The 24,416-nt window shown below is 36.6% G+C and overlaps 1 protein-coding gene across 2 annotated transcripts in view; it reads right to left on the bottom strand.

Annotated features, from left to right (window-relative positions):
• Positions 1 to 24,416, bottom strand: part of KCNK2 (potassium two pore domain channel subfamily K member 2) — a 153,447-nt gene that overhangs the window by 67,741 nt on the left and 61,290 nt on the right. The gene's annotated exons all lie outside the window — the stretch shown is intronic.

Consider the following 24,416-nt stretch of genomic DNA (forward strand, 5'->3'; position numbering starts at 1 on the left):
CTGAGGCAGATGGCTTCCAGCTTCATCCATGTCCCTGCAAAGGACATGATCTCATTCCTTTTTATGGCTGCATAGTATTCCATGGTGTATATGTACCACATTTTCCTTATCCAGTCTATCATTGATGGGGATTTAGGTTGGTTCCATGACTTTGATATTGTAAATAGTGCTGCAATAAACATATGTGTGCAAGTGTCTTTATAGTAGAATGATTTATAATCCTTTGGGTATATACCCAGTAATGGGACTGCTGGTCTAATGGTATTTCTGGTTCTACATCCTTGAGGAATCACCACACTGTCTTCCACAAAGGTTGAACTAATTTACATTTCCACCAACAGTATAAAAGTGTTCCTATTTCTCCACAGCCTCTGTTGTTTCTTTACTTTTTAATAATCGCCATTCTGACTAGCATGAGTTGGTATCTCATTGTGCTTTTGATTTGTATTTCTCTAATGATCAGTGATGTTGAGCTGTTTTTCATATGTTTTTTGGCCACATAAATGTCTTCTTTTGAGAAGTGTCTGTTCATATCTTTTGCCCAGTTTTTGATCGTTTTTTTTCTTGTTAATGTGTTTAAGTTCCTTGTAGATTCTGGATATTAGACTTGTTAGATGGGTAGATTGCAAAAATTTTCTTCCATTCTGTAGGTTGCCTGTTTGCTCTGATGACAGTTTCTTTTGCTGTGAAGAAGCTCTTTGGCTTAATCATACTCCATTTTTCAATGTTGGCTTTGGTTGCAACTGCTTTTGGCACATTAAACTTACTTCTATCTCTCTATTGCTGATAATCCTGTTGACTATAAAGCTTTCATTATCATTCAGAACACACTGAGAATACTATATTGCCTTAATTCGAGAGTATTCAGATATGCTTAAGTTATTTAAAGATTAAAGTTTAGTAGCAACTTTAAAGTATTTTTATTCAATATTTACCAAAAAGCAATATCTAAAAACTTAAAATTATTAAACTTCTTTAAAGTTTTAAAGATCTTAAAGCCTTTCCAGTTTTGTGCAAGGATATCTACTTGTTACTATTCAAGTAGCTCAACTTCATTTACTTTTAGTAGCAGAAGCACTGTCTACACATACATGCTTGGGTTAAAAAATATACTTCTAGAAGTACATAGAGTACCTCTTTTGATCAGCAAACCTCTTACTGTCCTTCATATTAAATTAATTTGGAACTTTGATTTTAGTTATCTGTTACTCAAAAATGTGAGCAGATATTTTGGGATTGGTTTTTTTTTTTTTTTTTTTTGTCGTTGTTACTTTACTTTCCAGTTTAATGACTATTGTAGTTCAAAGATTATGGGCCGTGTGATTTTTACTTGTTGGAATCCATTGAGATTTTCCTTGTGGCTTTATTATGGTCAATTTTTGTATTTATTTCATTGTTATTTGAAAAGAAAATGAATGTTCTATTTGTCTGATACAAAAAGAACATGGAGTGAGGGTGAGCTAATGTTTAGTCACTTTAACCCACATATTTTCCCCTACAATATTTCCATCTTTCTCTTCCTCCTACTCAAACAGTTAGTCAATTCCGTGTTCATTGCTAGTCAACTCATCTACTGAGGGATTTGTTTTCAATGTATCTAATGTTCAAGAACTTTGACTTTTTTTTTCCATTAGCCTGTTCTTATGCCATGAAAATAATAATTATATTAATTTCTTTTTCAGTGTTGAACCATGTAGTAACTCAATTCCTTGAGAGAAATCCTACACTTTCTTTACTTAGGACAATTTCTACGAGTAGTTGAAAATTCCTGGTCATATCCTCATACTTGTAAGCAAAATACAATACTAGATTGGTTAGTATTTTAGTAGAAATTTATTTTCTAGCCTTAGTGAGAACCATGATTTTTCTGGTGGTATATGGAAGATTCTGGTTCAAGGAGCCCTGGCTGAAGTAGTGCTGGTGAAGGAGGGGAGACTGGAGTCTGGACTTTCATGTAGGAGTGCATTGTACAGGATTTCTGGGGACAGGTTCTCCCAATTCTCAAAGCAGCCACCAGTGTACAGCTGCCTTACTGTTTCTCAGGCCTGCTGCCTGCTCTGGGAATATCTGTAACACAGCTCTGTTTGGAAAACACAGCTTGATTCTGGAGGCAAAGACTGGAGGCAGCTACCAAAAAGTTAGGATTAGTGGTTCCACAGAACTTGAACTAATTTATAGGCTGACTGCCCTTGGACCCACTTCTGCTTTTAATTTTGGTGACTTTATCAAGTTCTCTTGGAAATTTTCATCTTTTGAATCCTCTGTTTTGCTTCTATGGGGGATGTGGGCTCCTCAACTCAAAAAGAGTTCATGGTCCCTCCGCATCGGTATGACTCATAACATCCCCAGATCCACTCCTGTTGTGTCAGTCACAGTGCTTTCCCTGCCCTCGAGCACACTATGGAAATTTTCAATAATTATTTTTCTATGTCTCTGTCATCTCAATGCAACTTTTTGGTGATGTGAGGTAACTGCATGTTTACATAACAAGGAATTCAATATCTGAATTTACTGAAATATTTTAAGATGTTAGATATCGATTATCTAACAAAAATTCCACGGTTTACAATAAGGCAATCACACATCATGTTGTTTAAAACCATTTTACGTTAGAGCCTAAAATTAACTGATTGAAAGATATCAGTCAAGAGAAAACCTAGCAAGAGTTTAGCAGTATATTATAGCCATTCCTGGAACCATCATTCCTTAGTTATGTGACCTTGGGCAAATTATTTCCTCATCTGTTAACAGGGCATATTGTTATTACATACTTCATTGAGTTTTAAGTACTAAAATTAACTGATTGAAAGACATCAGTCAAGACAAAACCTAGTAACAGTTTAGCAGTATATTATAGCCATTCCTGGAACCATCATTCCTTAGTTACCTGGGCAAATTATTTCCTCATCTGTTAAAAAGGCATATTGTTACTACATACTTCATTGAGTTTTAAGTACCAAATAAAGTACTATGTGAAAAGTGCTTACTCTATTATACTATATGTGCTCAATATATGTTAGGTATGATAATAATTCTTATAATCACTATTAATAATAATATTTGTAGAAGCAAAGGTTAGAGGATCAGTGTATTTAGCCTCATCAGTATGCAAACTATTTAATAGCCAGGTTAATGCAGTCATGATTACACATTGTTCTTCCACTATGTTCTGAATGTTTTGTCAAATTATGGATGCCATTCTTTATAAGGGACAATGGCAAAATAGCATGCTGTATGCTAAGGTGACTTTTCACATATAAAAGTTGAAGGAATTGGAGGTGTTTGTGCTGAAGAAAAGAAGGCTGAGAGTAGAAAGATGCAGGCTAGCTGATTCCAACTATGTGAATGATTAAAACATGGAAAAGGAAACAGACCTATTCTGATGCTTCAAGGCAAAGAACAAATCAATTGGTGCAAGCTATGGAAAGCAAGCTCATGCTAAAGTAACTGCAGCCAAAATAGAGTAAAGGACTATAAGAGTCAGACAAAAGCCAGATAATCACTTGCAGTGTTTAATACTTTGGACTGATGGTCTTCTAGGATTCCTTATAATACAAAGTTGTAATGAATCAGTAGGCAAATGTACATGCATAATAAGAGTAAGGTTCTCTAATATCTGCTTTTGCCATGGATTACAATTACTCATTCATACATTCAAAATTTTTTATTAAGCATCTACTATTTGCCAGGCACTCTGCTAAGCACTAGGGCTGCAGCTATGAAGTAGACAGACCTGATCTCTCAAGTTGACAATCCAGCGAGGACACCTGCAAGAGACTGATACAAACGTGTGATAAGTGTGTGCCACAGAAAGTACAGAATGTTCCTGATGCACAGGATGTAAGAGAATGAGACATGCTGCACACGATAAGTGACCCTGAAGCTGTGATCTGAATCTGAGTAGAAGTTACTCAGGTAGCATAAATAATGAAATTAAGACAGAAATAAATAAGTTCTTTGAAACCAATGAGAACAAAGACACAATGTACCAGAATCTCTGGGACACAGCTAAAGCAGTGTATAGAGGGAAATTTATAGCACTAAATGCCCACAGGAGAAAGTGGGAAAGATCTAAAATCAACACCCTAACATCACAATTAAAAGAACTAGAGAAGCAAAAGCACACAAATTCAAAAGCTAGCAGAAGACAAGAAATAACTAAGATCAGAGCAGAACTGAGGGAGATAGAGACACAAAAAACTCTTCAAAACATCAATGAATCTAGGAGGTGGTTGTTTGAAAAGATTAACAAAATAGACCACTAGCTAGACTAATAAAAAAGAAAAGGCCGGGCGCGGTGGCTCACGCCTGTAATCCCAGCACTTTGGGAGGCCGAGGTGGGCGGATCACGAGGTCAGGAGATCGAGACCATCCTGGCTAACACGGTGAAACCCCGGCTCTACTAAAAATACAAAAAATTAGCCGGGCGTGGTAGCGGGCGCCTGTAGTCCCAGCTACTCGGGAGGCTGAGGCAGGAGAATGGCGTGAACCCGGGAGGCGGAGCTTGCAGTGAGCCGAGATCGCGCCACTGCACTCCAGCCTGGGCGACAGAGCGAGACTCCGTCTCAAAAAAAAAAAAAAAAAAAAAAAAAAGAAAAGAGAGAAGAATCAAATAGACACAATAAAAAATGATAAAGGGGATATCACCACTGATCCCACAGAAACACAAACTACCATCAGAGAATACTATAAACACCGCTACGCAAATACACTAGAAGATCTAGCAGAAACAGATAAATTCCTGGACACAGACACTGTCCCAAGACTAAGCCAGGAAAAAATCGAATCCCTGAATAGACCAATAATAAGTTCTGAAATTGAGGCAGTGATTAATAGCCTACCAATCGAAAAAAGTCCAGGACCAGACAGATTCACAGCCAAATTCTACCAGAGGTACAAAGAGGAGCTGGTACCATTCCTTCTGAAACTATTCCAAACAATAGAAAAAGAGGGACTCTTCCCTAACTCATTTTATGAGGCCAGCATCATCCTGATACAAAACCTGGCAGAGACACAACAACGCCAAAAAAAATTCAGGCCAATATCCCTGATGAACATCGATGCAAAAATCCTCAATAAAATACTGACAAATTGAATCCAGCAGCACATCAAAAAGCTTATCCACCACGATCAAGTCGGCTTCATCCCTGGGATGCAAGTCTGGTTCAACATACGCAAATCAATAAACATAATGCATCACATAAACAGAAACTGACAAAAACCACATGATTATTTCAATAGATGCAGAAAAGGCCTTCAATAAAATTCAACTCCCCTTCATGCTAAAAACTCTCAATAAACTGGGTACCGATGTAACATATCTCAAAATAATAAGAGCTATTTATGACAAACCCACAGCCAATATCACACTGAATGGGCAAAAGCGGGAATCTCTCCCTTTGAAAACCGGCACAAGACAAGGATGCCCTCTCTCACCACTCCTATCCAACATAGTATTGGAAGTTCTGGCCAGGGCAATCAGGCAAGAGAAAGAAATAAAGGGTATTCAAATAGGAAAAGAGGAAGCCAAATTGCCTCTGTTTGCAGATCACGTGATTGTATATTTAGAAAACTCCATCATCTCAGCCCAAAATCTCCTTAAGTTGATAAGCAACTTCAGCAAAGTCTCAGGATATAAAATCAATGTGCAAAAATCACAAGCATACACCAATAATAGACAGAGAGCCAAATCATGAGTGAACTCCCATTCACAATTGCTACAAAGAGACTAAAATATCTAGGAATACAACTTACAATGGATGTGAAAGACCTCTTCAAGGAGAACTACAAACCACTGCTCAAGGAAATAAAAGAGGACACAAACAAATGGAAAAACATTCCATGCTCATGGATAGGAAGAATCAATATTGTGAAAATGGCCATACTGCCCCAAGTAATTTATAGATTCAATGCTATCCCCATCAAGCTACCATTGACTTTCTTCACAGAATTAGAAGAAACTATTTTAAATTTCATATGAAACCAAAAAGAAGCCCATATAGCCAAGACGATCCTAATAAAAAAAAAAACAGCTGGAGGTATCATGCTACCTGACTTCAAACTATACTGCAAGGCTATAGTAACCAAAACAGCATGGTACTGGTACCAAAACAGATGTATATATAGACCAATAGAACAGAACAGAGGCCTCAGATATAATGCCACACATCTACAACCATCTGATCTTTGACAAACCTGACAAAAACAAGCAATGGGGAAAGGATTCCCTATTTAATAAATGGTGTTGGGAAAACTGGCTAGCTATATGCAGAAAACTGAAACTGGACCCCTTCTTTACACTTTATACAAAAATTAACTCAAGATAGATTAAAGACTTAAACGTAAGACCAAAAACCATAAAAACCCTAGAAGAAAACCTAGGCAATACCATTCAGGACATAGGCATGGGCAAAGATTTCATGACTAAAACACCAAAAGCAATGGCAACAAAAGTCAAAATTGACAAATGGGATTTAATTAAACTAAAGAGCTTCTGCACAGCAAAAGAAACTACCATCAGAGTGAACAGGCAGCATACAGAATGGGAGAAAATTTTGGCAATCTATCCATCTGACAAAGGGCTAATATCCAGAATCTACAGGGAACTTAAACAAATTTACAAGAAAAAAACAACCCCATCAAAAAGTGGGCAAAGGATATGAACATACACTTCTCAAAAGAAGACATTTATGTAGCCAACGAACACATAAAAGAAAGCTCATCATCACTGTTCATTAGAGAAATGCAAATCAAAACCACAATGAGATACCATGTCATGTCAGTTAGAATGGTGATTGTTAAAAAGTCAGGAAACAACAGATGCTGTGAGAGGCTGTGGAGAAATAGGAATGCTGTTACACTCTTGTTGGTACTGTAAATTAGTTCAACCATCGTGGAAGACAATGTGGTGATTCCTTAAGGATCTAGAACCAGAAATACCATTTGACCCAGCAATCCCGTTAGTGGTTATATGCCCAAAGGATTATAAATCATTCTACAATAAAGACACATGCTCATGTATGTTTACTGCAGCACTATTCACAATAGCAAAGACTTGGAACCAATCCAAATGCCCATCAATGACAAACTGGATTAAGAAAATGTGGCACATATACACCATGGAATACTATGCAGCCATAAAAAAGGATGAGTTCTTGTCCTTTGCAGGGATATGGATGAAGCTAGAAACCATCATTCTCAGCAAGCAACACAGGAACAGAAAACCAAACACCACATGTTCTCACTCATAAGTGGGAGTTGAACAGTGAGAACACATGGACACAGGGAGGGGAACATCACACACTGGGGCCTGTCGGGGGCTGGGGTGCTAAGGGGCCAGGGGAGGGATAGCATTAGGAGAAATACCTAATGTAGATGACTGGTTGATGGCTGCAGCAAACCACCATGGCACATGTATACCTATGTAACAAATCTTCATGTTCTGCACATGTATCCCAGAGCTTAAAGTATAATTAAAAAAAAAAAAGACAGAGAGGGAGAAAGAGCAAGCCCCATAAAAAAAGTTTCCCAAGTAGCAGAAATAAGTAGGGTTCATGATAAGGCTGATGAACAATACATGTAAGGTCTTGGAGGAAACATCAAAATGTAATCCAGCATCTCTGAGAAACTGAAAGAATTTCAGATGGTTAGAAAAGAGTGTGTGAGAGTTGCAGAAGATAAAGGAAGAAAAGAAAGCTAAAGCTAAATAATGAAGAATCATATCCATGCTCAATAGTTTGGGCTCTATCATGTAGGCTGACTGACCAATGCAAGACTTTTAGATGTATCCTATTACATGTTTATTCCGGCTATAAAGAGGAAGATGTTTATAGAGAGGCAAGAATAAAGAAGTGTCAAGTCCAGGTTCCGATATGAGTAATGGATGATCTTGGCAACATTTCTCTGAGACGGACACAATGAAAAATGACCAGGTCTGGGGGAAACCAGGGTAGGATCAAGGAAGGTAAGAAAGATAACAAATTTGGAGTAGGTTGATTTTGATATGCCCAGAGGAATAATCAAAGGAGAGAGCCACAGAATGTGGCATGTATAAGTCTGAAACCCAAGAGCAACCTGAACTAGATCTACAAATTATGGGGGAGATAAAACAACTAGGAGGAATATACAGACTCAGAAGGAAAGAGAGCCTAGGACAACATTCCAAAAAACACCAACACTTAAAGTGTAGAGATGGCAAAGAGGGCCCTCAAAGAGACTGGTTATAAAAGGATAAAGGGAAGTGAGTTGTTAGGAAAGTCACAGGAAGAGCAAGCTAAAAAAGAAGAGAATGATGAACATTACCAGCTATTTTTGAAAGGTTGAATAAGATCATCACTGAAGAATGTCTAATGATTTAGCAACAAATTGGGTATCAATGACGTCAGAAGTGGTCATTTCCATGGAGCAGTGGAAGGAGAAGCCATACAATAAACCGTGCTCCTGGAGCCTGTTTTCTTTCTTCTCTGTTTCACCTTTTATTTTCAAAATATCTTTAACTCACAGAAAAGTTATAATTGTACACAGAACTCCTGTATATGCTTCCTGTACATGTTAATATTTTCCCACTTTGCTTTCGCACTCTCTCCACATCCAGACATTTCTTTTTTCTGAACCATTTTATAGTAAGCTGTAGACATCATGCCATTTTATCCCTTAGTTCTCTGCTGTGTTATTTCTTAAGAAAAACAGGGCTTTCTCTTAAGTAACCAAAGTACAATAATCAAATTCAGGAAAATTAACACTAATACAGTATTATCATTTAACTTACAGTCTACATTCAAATTCTTCCAACTGTCTTATTAATTCAAGATTATACATTGTATTTAACTGGCATATCTGTTTAGTTTCCTTTAATCTCCCAGAATAGTTCATAAACCTTCTTTCATCTTTTGTGATTTTTATGTTTTTGAAGAATGGAGGGCAGTTATTTTGTAAAATATTCCTTGATTTGAATCTGTCTGATACTTTCTCACAAATGGGTTTAAGTTATGCATTTGGGGCTGAAATACCACATCCTGCTCAGTGCATCACATCTGGGTATATATGATATTAGCTTGTCCTATTAAGATGATATTGACTTTGAGAACTTGGCTAAGGTAGGTCTGTAAGGTTTCACTACTGAAAAGTTACTTTTCTTTTCTTTTGCAATTAATAAGTTATTTGTAGGGAAACACTTTATGAGTATGTAAATATTATGTTCCTCAAACTTTTATGCACTAGTTATAGTATCAGGAAAAAACAAAAATGCAAATACTGCTAGAAAAGAACACATGAAGGGAAATAAAACCATAAGATAGTAAATAAGATGATAATCCTTTAAAATGCTCCCCAATTGTATTACATATATAGCAAGGATATTCTTCTTTAAAAATGTACTTTTCTATTTTAGGTAGTAGAAAAAACCCTATAACCGTCCGCCTCTGTCCCCAGTAGATCCTGATAGGGGAAAGAAGGAATTAGAGAAGACGCAAGTAAAATTCTTGTCCACCCAGTGTCTCCTCAATGGAACACAGCTTCAGAAATCTCCACAAATTGTAAACAATCCAGAAGTTCCTATATGCTCTGCGCAGAGGACAAGGAGAAGTTGAGAGCCCTGGAGTACAGAAGGGTGCCTAGAGTCAAGATGAAGAATCTGCCATGACCGGCACCTTGACACCTAGGAAAGTCTGGCAGGACCATGGGCTTTGATGTAAGGAGTCTCCACACTTAACTCATTTGTCTCTTATCTGCTCTTATCCACTAATGCCTTGTAATGTTCTATAGCAGAGCAACATGCACAAATAATTCATCAGGGCAAGCATGATAAAGGCCTAGAAAGCTTGCATGAAGGTAATTTAAAGAAGAAAAAGGCCATCCCAAAGTTTAAGAAGTCAGGAAATGTTCAACTGACCTACTTGGGAGGGTGAACCATTTCTGTACACGATCCAAGAATAGAACTCTAGAACTCAACAACCTCTAACCCATCCTCTATTCTAACATCAATAAACTGAGTACCAAAAACTTGAAGGACTTGCCAAGTCAGCAGGGTGCACTATTTTGACATGGGTTCGCTGATTATCTCAGAGTCCTGCTAAGATCCAACACTGTCCTTTATTGCCTTCTCCAGGTCAATAACTATGTGGCCTGGGGTAGGGCAGGCATCTGAGTTATCCTATTTCATCCAATTCTTTTTTGTTTGTTTGTTTGTTTTTGCATAAGACGACAAATGTCTCTACAGTCATATTCATAAGACGTAACCTACCTCTAAGATGGCAAATGTCTTTAGAGTCATATTAATAAGAAGTAACCTACCTCCAGGAAGGATCAGGGAAAAATAAATAAAAGATACAACTTTGGTTTTATTTTTATCCTCACTGTGGCATTGCTAGAAATAGGCTTTACTGTTTTAATAATAAAATCCTAGCTGTCAAGAGGACTTAATTTGATCTACCCCACGTAAGTTAAAAGAGCATAAGAAATGAGAACCCCAAGTTTACATCAATCAGTGACTCAGATTTACCCTGGAGGCCACTATGGAACATCCTCAGAAAATCTGTCAAAGAATGTCCTCAGGAAGTCTATTTACATCACCTATAAAATGGCCCAAAATCCAAAGAGAATTCTAGATGTTAGGATAGCCAATCTACCTTTCACTGACCACAAAATGGAGAGAAGTCCCTTGTGGTATATCTGCACTTCATTTTATTATCTCTATGACAGACAACAGAAGAGAGACCTAAGAGAGGAAGAATGAGGGATCCTGATAGAACCCTTCTCTGAACATTCTCTGCTTCACTTGTCAAATATTTCTTTAGCCGCCATTATACAGAACTCTAAAGCTGAATCTGTGTCTTGGAGGAGGCATCCCTCACAGAGTGATTACTCCCCATGGCACCAAAAAGGTGACTTGGCAGTTTTTCAACACAAAGGGCTTAATTAGAGCTCCCCCATACATTCTCCTGGTGACCCAATCAGGTGGTTCTTTAGAGAAGGCTTCCTGATGCTTTCTTCCCTCTCTTCCCTGTGTACAATGAAAGTAGACTTCCCTCCACAGATGTAACACAGGTTCTAACCAATGAATACAGACACTAGTTAAATGATGTGATATTGTCAACGGATTTATGGGCATCAAATGAAAGATGTCCATTGACTATAAGCGGTAGAGTAGACTGAGCTTTCTAAAATATTAATATTTTTAATTGTCTGGACTCCTGATCCTTTCCCTGGTCAATCAGCAGCATCTTCATTGCCTTAAATAAAATAGTACTATCACAGCAAAAAGAAAAATGGGCAAAAAAGTATTAAATTTTGTTTTAACTCTTAAAATAAGGTATTCATACTCAAAATATTTCCCTTGAGGAAAGTAAAGCTTTCAGTTTATGGCATAATATATGCATAACAAGAGAGTGGAAGGAATGGCAGTCATTCTGGCTTCCAAAGAGCTTGAGGAATAGAGAAGATTGCAGATTAATGACGCATAATCTTCGAGGAGGTGGGGAGGGGCAGTGGCCAGAGGACTGAACCTTGGATCTGGTAGGGAGAAGGGGTTTAATACTACAGCTGGCTTAGCAGCTGTTTGGGGGGCTCTAATCATGCGTTTGTGTCAGAAAACTGCTAGGTCACTTCTTTTTGTGCCTTGGGGAGTGGTCACCCCGTGAGGGATATCTCCTCTGAGACAGATTCAGCCTTAAAGCTCAGTATAATGGTGGCTAGAGAAATCTTTGAAGGAATTCTGCATGATGGCTTGAAATTATCTTTAATAGATGATATGGTTTTGCTCTGTGTCCCCACCCAAATCTCATCTCCAATTACACTCCCCAAGTGTCAGAGGAGGGGCCTTGTGGGAGGAAAATAAATTTCTGGGTTTTTTTTGAGACAGAGTTTTGCTCTTGTTGCCCAGGCTGGAGTGCAATGGTGCAATCTCGGCTCACTGCAACCTCCACTTCCCAGGTTCAAGTGATTCTCCTGCCTCAGCCTCGCGAGTAGCTGGGATTACAGGCACGAGCCACCACACCCAGCTAATTTTGTATTTTTAGTAGAGATGGGGTTTCAACATGGGGGTGGACTTTCCCCTTGCTGTTCTTGTGATAGTAAGTTCTCATGAGATCTGATGGTTTAAACGTGTGTTGCACTTGCCCCTTTCTCTATAGCTCTCTCCTGTTGCACCATGGTAAGACGTGCTTGTGTCCCCTTCACCTCCGCCATGACTGTAAGTATCCTGAGGCATCCCAGTCATGCTTCCTGTTAAGCCTGCATAACTGTGAGTCAATTAAACCTCTTTTCTTCATAAATTACCCAGTCTCAGGTAGTTCATTATAGCCATGTGAGAATGGACTAATACAGTAGAAATATTTGTTCCACAGAAATTGGCAAGCTCTGTAATTTAGATCTTTTTCCCCATCAGCCAGCTAACATTTACCAACACATTACAGAGTCAAATGTAGGGGACTGCAGGCAGTCTGTGCCAAAGAGCTGGATGGATGCCAAGCCAAGGCCTCTGGAATTTAGATGAGTATATCACACAGAAAAGTTAGTATTTCTTTTTCACATCACTTTCAAGGAAGGCCTTCATGGACAGCTATTGTTAAGTTCACTGCAAGCGGCAAGGGGATCATCTAACAGGAGGCCTGCATATGCTGCTCCTGGCTAAACAGTCTCAAGTGAACAGGCATTTTTCTGATCAGAACTTAATAACACCACAAATAAATAAAATTCCCATCAATACTGTGTACTTTGTAATTATATACTTATTTGCAACAGTTCATTTTAATGTCTATCTTCCCTACTCAAATTTGAGCTCCATGAGTGTAGAGACTGATTGATTACATTATATATATATATATATATATATATACACACACACACACACAGACTACCTATAATATATCTACAAATATATACACACACACATAATTTTTCATAATGATAACTCCAGAACTTTGCATGAGTACTTCCTTATTAACTAATGGATAATTGACAATCAATAAATATTCTTGACTGATTGACACGCAAATATAAACACCTCAAGATACTTTAGAGAGTGGGTATAGTAAAAGAAAAACTTAGTGAAATACAGTGTTTCTTTGTGGGAACTCACTAAAAAATTAAATCTCGGCCTGGCATGGTGGTTCATGCCTGTAATCCCAGCACTTTGGGAGGCCAAGGCAGGTGGATCATAAGGTCAAGAGATGGAGACCAACCTGGCCAACATGGTGAAACCCCATCTTTACTAAAAGATACAAAAATTAGCTGTGTGTGGTGGTGCATGTTTGTAGTCCCAGCTACTTGAGAGGCTGAGGCAGGAAAATCACTTGAACCCAGGAGGCAGAGGTTGCAGTGAGCCAAGATCGCGCCACTGCACTCCAGCCTGGCGACAGAGCAAGGCTCGGTCTCTAAATAAATAAATGAATGAATAAATAAATAAATATCTTCCTGAATAAGTAACAAATTTACTATCTTTGCAACGAAAATTCGTAGTTTTAAAAATTGTATAATTTAATGAAATTATTCTAAAATCCATCTGGAATAAAATGAATAATAATAGTCAATAAATATTTAAAAGGAACACTAATAGGAGATAAAGGTTGCTTCCAAATTATAAAGATGTTATCTACAGTTTTAAAAATTAAGATTATGAAGCAAATTACTGAATGAAAACAATATAAAGCATAAAAAGGACTCCAGTATGTAAATGAATTTAATATTTGATAAATATGTTATTCTAAGTCATTTTAAAAGAGTTGATTATTCACTAAATAGTGATGGGGAAAGTAGTAGGCTACTTCAAAATAAACTGTGTCTTTATCTCACATTATACACTAAATATTATCAGATGGATTAAATCATCAAATATTTTAAAACATGACTGTAAAATATTATGAAAAAAGGACAAGAGAATAATTCTTTAAATGTAACTACTAGGTAAGAACCATAAAGAAAACAAAGGATAAATATGAATACTAAAAATATAACAGTGCTGGTACCAAAACAGACATACAGGCCAATGGAACAGAATAGAGACCTCAGAAATAGCACCACACATCTACAACCATCTGATCTTCGACAAATCTGACAATAAAAGAAATGGGGAAGGATCGCCTATTCAATAGATGGTGCTGGGAAAACTGGCTAGCCATATGCAGAAAACTGAAACTGGACCCCTTCTTTACACCTTATACAAAAATTAACTCAAGATGGATTAAAGACTTAAACGTAAGACCAAAAACCATAAAAACCCTAGAAGAAAACCTAGGCAATACCATTGAGGACATAGGCATGGGCAAAGATTTCAAGACAAAAATGCCAAAAGCAATTGCAACAAATACCAAAATTGACAAATGAGATATAATTAAACTAAAGAGCTTCTACACAACAAAAGAAACTATCATCAGAGTGAACAAGCAACCTACAGAATGGGAGGAAATTTTTGCAATCTACCCAACTGACAAAGGTCTAATATCCAGAATCTAAAATGAACTTAAACAAATTTACAAGAAAAAAAAAAACCCATCAAAAAGTGGGCAAAGACACTTCTCAAAAGAAGACATTTATACAGCTCACACACATATGAAAAAAAGCTCAATATCACTGACCATTAGAGAAATGCAAATCAAAACCACAATGAGATACCATCTCATGCCAGTCAGAATGGCGATTATTAAAAAGTCAAGAAACAATAGATGCTCACAAGGCTAAGGAGAAATAGGGACACTTTTACACGTTGGTGAGAGGGTAAATTAGTTCAACCATTGTGGCAGACAGTGTGGCGATTCCTCAAGGATGTAGAATCATAAATTAACATTTGACCCAGCAATTCCATTATGGGGTATATATCCAAAGGAATATAAATCATTCTACTATAAAGACACTTGCACACATATGTTTATTGCAGCATTATTTACAATAGCAAAGTCATGGAACCAACCCAAATGCCCATCAATGATAGACTGGATAAAGAAAATGTGGTACATACATACCATAGAAACTATGCAGCCATTAAAAAGGAATGAGATCATGTCCTTTGCAGGAACATGGATGAAGCTGAAAGCCATCATTCTCAGCAAACTAACACGGGAACAGAAAACCAAACACATGTTCTCACTCATAAGTGGGAGTTGAACAGTGAGAACACATGGACACGGGGAGGGGAACAGCACACACCAGGGCCTGTTGGAGGGTGGGGAGTGAGGGGAGGGAATTTTAGAGGACAGGTCAATAGGTGCAGCAAACCACCATGGCACACGTATACCTATGTAACGAACCTGCACGTTCTGCACACGTATCCCAGAACTTAAAGTAAAATTTAAAAAAAATTAAATTAGACTTTAAAAAAAGATGTCAGAGAAAAAAAAAATATATATATATATAACAACGCTATATATCGAAAGAAGAACGTAAACAGCATGCAAAGGCCTAATGATTTTGCCAAGAGACAGTAAAGAAAGACCCAGACATCTCTGTAATTGGTCCTACCAGGACTCTTTTTGATCAAAAATTAAGCTTTCATTTCATTTTCAGGACTGAAGATGGCCCAGATCCATCATGTTTGCACTTGTGATTTGAGATATTCTCCTAATTTAGTCTTCCACCACAGTTATTTAAACCTTGGATCGTGACTTAAGAATATACCTAGTTACTGAGAAATTTCAGACACCCATAATGATAAATTGACAAACCCCACATATGTTTTTGTTTATGTTTACTTGGGATACTTAATGAAAGCCTATCAAATAGCTGACTTTTACAAACAAGTTCACCTCCATTGAAAGATGTCAGGCTAAACTTGTAGTAAGCAACACTTTTGGATAATAGCAGCCTTTCTACCCTCTATGTGAGATTTACTGAAATTAAGTCACAGAGTTAAACTGTTTAGACTTGTTGGGTGCAGTTTATATACTCTGGATTGAAGAGTTCTATTTGACTAATAGGAAGTTCCTGAAAATCTTGAATCTCTTAGCCAGCTTCAAATGTGGAGGCAGTAGTTTATTGTTACATTTATTGACAACAGTAATGATAAAAGCAACAATAAATTAAAATTGCGTTGGTATAGACCCTTCTAGAATTAAACACATTTTTAAAAACATGTAAGTAATTCTGACTAAACATGTGGGAGGTAGAACTCTATTACTCCAATCTCATGGAAAGAAATTTTAGATAAGAAAAAAAGTGCATACTATTATGTTACTCTATATCATAAAGTACTAAGCTATACATAGAAACAAATCAAATATCACTACAGCAATCAATAAGATTTCTGTTCAATTAAAAAATTTTCATTGAATACCACTTGCCAATCACCATGCTAGTTACTGAGGAAACTCAGAAGAAGAAACTGCTGATACAAAATTTTCTAAATTAAAAGTAAAATCAGCTAAATATGCCACCCACTGGCTTTTCTTTATACCATTAATGAAGGCACACAAAGAGACAAAGATTTACTACACTGAAAACCAGGGAAGACAGCATGCATATGAGAAACATTCTCATTAAAACACTGCACTTAAATAGCTGGGACAGTATAATTTTGGGCTCCTGATGACTGTGATCTCTGAAACTCAAGAGCAAGCCAACTAGGAAGTGGAGAGGAAACTGTTTTTGAATTTCTCTACTATCAGTTGTGGTGCATTTTCTGGTAGTGCCATATGTCTCATTTTCTCTACCTCCATCATAATTTATCCCTAAGTTAGGTCTACTAAAATGTTCTATCTACTCAGAGGCCACACGGCTCTCAGTATGCAGCATTTAGGCACTGAGAGTAGAACAAATTCAAGACAAGCCTTGAAATAACTCCATACTGGGACAAAAAATGTTAATGTACTATATCAGGGAATTCTGCAAGGATCTAAGGATAAATGAGGAGTGAGGAGTTAAAGGAGTGTGAACAAAAGAATGGAACAAAAGCCATCCTACTCAACATAAGCCTCTAAACAAAAAGTCCATGAATAAATCAAATGCTTACAAAGGTAAATACAATCAACACTTAGAAGAAGAATTACTGTAAATGAGAATAATTTCATGAAGTAATGGACAAGAGTTAAAAAAATGTAGACGTTCAATAAGTAAGGTAAGCATGGTTAGGCTAAAATTCATGGGTTCTTATTCCCCACACTACAACATTCCTACACTCCCAGAAATAACCATCACAAATATAATAAAAAACAAACAAAAAAACCTCAACAGCAACAAAGATTTATGAGAATAAATACAATAATATGAAAGTACTGTATGGATAAAATTACAAACGAAAGTTCCAAAATGAATGACATAAAAAAAGACCTGGAGGAATGAAGAGGTATCAATTTTTATCAAATTTATGCATAAATATAATGCACTTTACAATAAATATTTTGGAATTGTTTTTAGTGGAACTTCATGAACTTATATAAAAATCATCTATAAATGTTTTTAAAATGGACAAAAAATAATGAAGTCAAAAAATTTGGCTTACATGAAATCAAGATTCACATTAGCAATTAAAAAGCAATATGATTAAGACAATATGGTATTGGACAGGGTACTGAACAGAGAGAGGCAGACCAATCCAAAAGAATAGAGCTCAGAAACAGAACTAAACATATTTGCAGGCATCAGATTCTACCAAAATTAGGAGGATGAACTAACCAATGAATAAGGGTGGCCTACTCAATGAGATTGGAAGGGCCTTCAACTGTCTATATTGTGTTTTGTTCAATAATAACAACAAAACAGCATGAAGCAATGTTAACATCTGATAAAGGTAGATGTGCAATATTTTTTTCTCTAGACACTTCTACACATTTGAAATATTAACCAATAGCAAAAAAATGAGAGAAAAGAATACCTATAAATATATTACATTTATAGATCAAGAAGACATTGGACAATAGTCTGTACTACTTCTTTTATTTCTTTAAAAACTAGAAATATAAAATTATTTTATCATGACAAAGAATATCTATCTCAAAGTATTTAATATCATATTTAATATTACAGCACAACTGGATGAATTCTCTTAAAATCAGGAAAAATGATATCCATTTTACAACTATTTTTATCATTACTCTGAAAGTTCTAGCAGGTATAATGAAAGAAAAGAAATAAAAATATAATTATTTTAAAGAAGGAGACAAATATATTAGTTGTGCATGGAATTAAATACCTAGTAAATAAAGGAGAATATTGAAAATTGAATAAAGAAAATTGGAAGATGAATAAAGAAAAGCTTAGTAAAATAGCTGAATGCATGATTAAAATATGGAAAACAACATCATTGTAATATTTTAACATTATCTTAAATGTGCTAAGTGAAATGGAAAAATATTTATTCATGATATTAAGGGAAATATAAAAATTACCTAAAAGTAATCGTTGTAAGTTATATGCAAGAACTTTAGAGAACAGCTTGAGCTAGTGTAGAATGGGATGAAATGAAGCAGAAAAGAACAGAATAAGGTCAGAAATGCTGCATACTAATTTTTAAACGTATCATTACATTTAAAAACCTCACAAACGTTGGAAATTAAACAATTATTCAATTAATAGTGATGGAGAAATTGATTACTCTTTCGGAGAAAAAAAATTCATCCTATGTGAAAACAAGCAACAGGCAAAATACACATAAGATAACAAATAGGATACAAATAAGTTAACCAAACCGAAATATTTCCCTATTGGTCCCCTCTGATTATGTTACTTTCCTTGCTTCAAATGCACATTCTCCCATGCCCCCTGCTCTTACCTGGCTCATGCCTAAGAATTATTTTGTTGTTACTTGGGTTAGATATCAATTCTCCAAGAAGCCATCTTTAAGCCCTCAATACATAGTCCCAAGACTGGATCTGAACCCCTCCTGCATGCAGGGTTCCCTTTACTAAGACTAATCTTACTAGATCATAACGATCAGTTCTATAATCAGAAGTTCCGTAAGGTCAGGGGCCATGTTTTAGTCATCATGATAGCCCTGGTATTCCCACTGGATATCTAAACAATACCTAAATGCTTCCTAAAGTTATCTTCCTACAGTCTATGCTTCGTGGTAGCCCTCTCTTCATTCTACTCAGGCAGTCTCTCATCTTGAATGTCGAGGTTTTCAAGAATACCTGATAAAGTTTCAGAGTGTGGACCTAATTGTCAAACAGCTTTTCAATGTGGCCTTCACTGAAATGGTGGGGTTAAGAAAAATATTACATGAAGATATCCCACTAGTGACTCCTGATTATCTTTCAAAATCTCTTCTGCACATGAGTTTTATCTGCACTTCGTACTTATTGAGTTAACTTCTGATTAGCATGCTTCCTTTAAAAATAATCGTACTAGCTTATTTCATGTTCCTCCGTTTAGTAATTCAGAGTTTTGACCTTAGTGAAAGGCTAGCAGATAACTATGGCCATAACTCACTTTGTCTTGCCATTCTTTGTTAGTGACCTTTTTCTTTAACACCTCATGGGTTGCATTACAACACTTTCTTCATAAAGTATCTTTTCATAGAAGATTGTCTCTTCTCCAGCATCCCTATGCCCACTGACAGATGTGCTGAGGAAGTCTCCTAACTCTGTGTGCTCTGGGGAATACCTTAATCTTTTCCTTCTCCCGAACACTCATGGCATCTATCACCACCATTTGATTATGTTTAAATAACGTAAATTGTCACCACAGGGCCAGAGCTCCTGAATCTCACTCATCCTCAGACGACAGAAGGCTTTGTAGGCAATGAGGCAGACCTCCTTACCACCACAATCCCTCCATTCTCCTTCCCTGCTTCCTAGCAGTTCCACCGCCACTACCTCAAAGCATTAAAACAGCCTGTCTGTGTTTTTTCTCACACAAATCCATCTCCTAATAACCAACTCTTTCTAAAGCGCAGCTTCAGTTTTGATATTCTGTAGTTTCAAAACCCTTAAGTGTTCCAAAATCTCTCAGCACAAATCATCACTCCCTTTGTGCCAAGACTCCCCGGTGTGCAATTGCTCTCTACCTTTTAGAAACTTCAGAGTCATCATTACTTGCTGAAAAAAATAAGCTGAACTTTTCTGATTCCTTCATTTTTATGTTGTTTTCTCCCTCTAGCTGACACAAGGGTGGACCTTCAATTATCGTGTTGAAATCCTGTCTGTCCTTTCCTCCCACCTCACACCACTTTCACACACAGTCATTCCTTACCCTTTCAACCAGCTGTGATCTTGCCTTCTTTCAACATACATAGTACTTTTCTGCCATTAGAGGAACTATGTATTACTCTAACATGAACTCTCATCATTCGGTTACAGGCTTTGTCTCTTTTCTTAATCATAAACTTGTTGGGAGCAGAGAATCTCTGGGAATTATTTTTCTTTCCTTTATATATCTTGTATAGGGATTTGCTCAGAGCAGATATGCAAGAAAATATGCTGAATTGAAAAGAGCGATCTATAGGTTTTTATTAATACCGCATATTTTAATTGAATAGACATATTCAGATCTAGATAGTTCTACTGTTCTAATTACTTGTACTCATTTTTATTTTATTCTGGACAGGCAAGGAAAAGCAAAATTATTGATACATACATATTTTTTAAAAAAAACACCCTTAAAAATAATTAATGTACAGGCATGGTGGGTAATGCCTGTAATCTCAGCACTTTGGGAGGTTGAGGCAAGTGGATCAGTTGAGCCCAGGAGTTCAAGACCAGCCTGGGCAACGTGGAGAAACCCCATCTTTGAAAAAAAAAATTAGCCAGGTGTGGTGGTATGCACCTGCAGTCCCAGTAGCTCAAGAGTCTAAGGTGGGAGGATTGCTTGAGCCCATGAAGTTGAGGCTGCAGTGAGCCATGATCACACCACTGCATCTCCCGCCTGGGCAACAGAGCAAGACCCTACCAAAAGAAAAAAAAAAAAAGAAACGAAAAGAAAATAAAACAATAATAATTAAAATATCATTTCAATACAGAACCATTTAAATTACTTTAGAGGCAGAAAAACAACATTAATAATATAGGGCAAAAGAGTTGAAAGTAGGATGAGAAAAAAGAGCAACATACATTTAGGAGATGCCCTCAATAAGCAACCTAAAAAGAGCAAGCCTTTTAGAAATCAGAGTGAAATGACAATCACATCTCGTGTTTTTGTTTGTTTGTTTTTTGTTTTTTGAGACAGAGTCTCACTCTGTCACCCAGGCTGGAGTGCAATGGTGCAATCTCGGCTCACTGCAACTTCCATTTCCTGGGTTGAAGCAATTCTCCTACCTTAGCCTCCCAAGTAGCTCGGATTACAGGCACCTGCCACCACACCCAGCTAATGTTTGTGTTTTTGTTAGTAGAGACAGGGTTTCACCATGTTGGCCAGGCTGGTCCCGAATTTCTGACCTCAGGTGATCCGCCCGCCTCAGCTTCCCAAAGTGCTGGGATTACAGGCATGAGCCACTGCGCCAGGCCACATCTCGTGTTTTTAGAAAAGTGAGTCAAAGCTACTGTTATGCAGAGGAAAGAGCCTAATCAAACACTGAAGAAGAAATATGATTCCAGAAAAATATGGTTCTAATTACGAAACAATATCTTTGTGAAAAGATCTGTTCATTTTAGAATTTTCACACATCGTACACTGTTCCTCTATAACACCAGTTTTAAACTAAGGATCCATAGCAAAATCATACATGGAACTTTAAAAATCCACTTCAGAACAACTAAATTATTTTCTTCTGGAAAGGGAGGATGGTACATGTGCATTTTAAAATACCTACAGAGGTGATTCTGATTCATGCCCCTGTCATAGATGCAGGGTTTATGGGTCGCAAGCTATATGAGGTTCTGTAGGAAAAAAAAAATGAATAAAAATTAAAAAGAAGGCCCATACAAATGAGGAGTCTTAACTTTCAGTCTCGAGGTAAATCTGCCTCTGTCTCTTTGTACATAGAACAATATTGATTAGATTTATCTCTTCTAGACAGCTATGACATCACTCTATTACTATATTTTCATTATCAATAATAAAATAATTTTCATTACCAATAAAAAGGGTAATTGCGAATATTTCTTGAATGCTCACAATCTCACTGCATATCAGATACCATGCTGATCCCTTCATGTGTACGCTTATTTTAACTTGCTCAACAATCCTATGAGGTTTAAGTACAACTAGTTATCCCCACTCTCTGAATGTGGAAAGTGAGATTTACTGAAGTGAAGTAATGTGTACAAAGTTAAACAATTGTTAAATGTTAAAGCTGAGATTTAAACTATTAATTCAGTTGCTTGGAGCAAGTGTTTGAGATTAAGGCGAGAGATATGGGTCCTCAAACTTAGCGTTTTTCTCAGTTGCATAACTACAACATATAAATCTGGTTTGGGACATGCCATTCTGCAAATATGCACTGTTTTACCTTGTCAGACTGGGAAAGTATGTATATATAGGTGCATCAAAACAAATGCATTGATTAAAGTAGGTAAATCAAAGGGATGTTTTGACATTTTGTGTCAACTTTAAGTGATCAAACTTCCTCTTGGCCCAGAAACAACAGCGCCTGCAGTTCAAACAGTATTTCACAAGATGGCTCCCTTGCTATTTTTAGTTGCAACTTACATAATAAAATCCTACATGACAGTTGTAAATTTCAAAATCTATAGGAAGTTACAAGTTTCTTACCTTACTTTTTGAATGAGCTTCTACCAAACATTTTTTGGTAGCAAGATACATTCATATAACCTAGAATTGCAGCTAAACGTTGAGGGGCTATTCCTTTGCAAAGAAATTTTGCCAAAGAACAATAATAATCTACCTGTAGATTGTTTCCAAACTCTCCCAGCTGTTTCCTGAATACATTGGAAATGCATGCTGTTCTCATAGTCCTTCTCAGGCTCCACAAGTGTCTCACAGTGAGAATATTTAACTATTCTGGATTTCATTTCGAGTGTTTAAAGATATGCATTTTGTTAATAAAACACGAGCACTAAATATTGGCCAACTATTTTATCTGAAGCTCAAGCCAATCAAGAGAGAACTGTTCAAGGCGTAATAAAATTATATTTCTGTCAATTGCTGTAAATTCATGTGTTATTTAAATACTGATGATCTGATTCTCCTCTTATTCCAAGAGGAGAAGAAAAATAATTCTGTAGCATTAAGGAAATGGAGAACTATTTCTTAGCACAAAATTTGAGTAACTTAAGTTTTCCTGCGTATTGAAAGAGATCATAAATTAGGAATCTGAACTTCTATCACAAAGCACATTCTGGAAATCACACTTTAAAGAGTATTGTTAAAAGACTTTTCCAATATAATTTGATGTTGTATTCCTGACCAGACTTGGCATCAAACAATAAACCATAAAATCAATAAATAAAAGTCTACTATAGCAGTAAACTGATAGAACTATATAATTCCTCTGTCATCAAATTGTCCTAAAGTAACACATTAGACATAACATATTTTTTTTCATTTTAGAAAGTTGGATCTTGGTGGACATAAGTAATCTAAAGTGCCAAGAAATCCATGCTATCTTTGATTCACAGTAATTTTTCTCAACTGCAAATAGACTTATTCAAATTTATTTTCAAGTGTACTGAAGGTAACGTAGCATAGCAGTTAAGACTTCAGGCTCTAGAGCCCAGGTGTCTTGGTTTGAATCCCAGCTCTGCTACTCTGTCACTGAGAAAGTTACTACACTGCTATGTGCCTCAGTCTCCCCATGTATAAAACAGTAAAAGGAATACATAATATAACAAACATAAAGAACTTAGCATGAAGCATGCCACATAGTAAGCAGTCCATGAGTATCAGCCAGCTAAAGTCACTTTCACGGCCACCAAGCATAGCTCAGGTAGTACCACTGAAGCTCAGAATAAGGGTCTGATGTCAATAAAAAATAATGGTGGCAATGATGATGATGCTAATGATGATAGCACTTTCTCTCCTGAAACATATTTCAAGTAAGGAGGGGTTGAGTCAAAATTCTCTTTTCACACTCTTCACTTTGCAGAATACGCAACCATAGAAAACAGCTACTTGATATCCAGTCAAATAATCTGTGAAATGAAGTGCTCTAAATTACTGTTCACCTTTCATTCTCCTAGCCAAACAGACATTAGCAGCTGTGAGAATATTTAATCCTTCATTAGTAAGTGGTATAATAATTTTATGACAGCAAAGCCTGTTATTTTGAAGGCGTTAACTTTGACATCCCTCATAGAATTGCTCGACCGTATCTTGTTTAAGATGGCCTATTAATTTTTATATTCACAATATAAACCACCACGAACTGAGGTGGGAAAAGCCTCTGAATTTTTTAAGCAAAATCATTAAATGTAAGCATAGACACAGCCAATAGAATTCTAATCCCATCACTACACAAAGTGGAAAACTGAGGCCAAAAAAAATGAAATATTGGTGGCAATAAGGCAGAATAGATTGAAGAGATAAAACTCAAGGTTTTCAAGTACTGACTGTCTATATTGAATATAATTTTACTTTGAAATGAGGGTGTAAGGAAC

The sequence above is a fragment of the Pan troglodytes genome, chromosome 1, assembly GCF_028858775.2.
Source record: "Pan troglodytes isolate AG18354 chromosome 1, NHGRI_mPanTro3-v2.0_pri, whole genome shotgun sequence".
NCBI lineage: Eukaryota > Metazoa > Chordata > Mammalia > Primates > Hominidae > Pan > Pan troglodytes.